Source organism: Penaeus monodon, chromosome 23 (genome assembly GCF_015228065.2).
Source record: "Penaeus monodon isolate SGIC_2016 chromosome 23, NSTDA_Pmon_1, whole genome shotgun sequence".
Classification (NCBI taxonomy): Eukaryota; Metazoa; Arthropoda; class Malacostraca; order Decapoda; family Penaeidae; genus Penaeus; species Penaeus monodon.
In genome coordinates this window covers 7269444-7270012 of record NC_051408.1, presented here as the reverse complement: position 1 = coordinate 7270012, position 569 = coordinate 7269444, and the positions used below count along the sequence as shown (strand labels likewise).

The following is a 569-nucleotide window of genomic DNA, read 5'->3' as shown; positions in this document are numbered from 1 at the left end:
TTATCAGCCACAACAATCTCAAAAGTTTATATGGCCTTTTTTTTTAGGAGCATCAGGAGCATATGAAATTATTAAGGGCACGATCGAATACCTTTTTTCACTGGAAAATCTCTTTTTCTTATCTCGAAAGTGCTTGAGAATTGAAGACATTACAGCCTTGACTAAGCATTCAGCAAAATAAAGAAAAGTAGAACAAGATGATGATTATCGGTCTCGGAATGCCATGTGCCACGGTGCCATTCCGCGAGCTTGGCACCTGAGTCATGCCAATGCCCCGAGGCAGGTTGGGGGAGCCGGGGAGCCGCGCGGTGCCACCTCGCTCGAATGGGTATTTTTAGTACCTGCCGGCGCGCGTGCGAGTGAGCGCGGACGGGGGGGGGGGGCATGGAGGGGGGCGCGATGGGGGGTGAAAGGGGGAGCGTCCTTGCTTCGTGTCATGTCTAACGCAGCTTAAGCGATGGTTTCTTCTTTTTTTATTGCTTTTATTGTTTTCTTTGTATTTTTGTCTTTGTTACATTCCCAAGGCCGAGTGTTTCAAGTGTGAGTCATTGAAAAAAAAAAGAACTGAT

The 569-nt window shown here is 47.3% G+C and overlaps 1 protein-coding gene across 3 annotated transcripts in view; it reads right to left on the bottom strand.

The window, feature by feature from the left end:
• LOC119587760 (myosin light chain 1) overlaps positions 1-569 on the bottom strand; it is an 8881-nt gene that overhangs the window by 6451 nt on the left and 1861 nt on the right. The window lies entirely within an intron of this gene.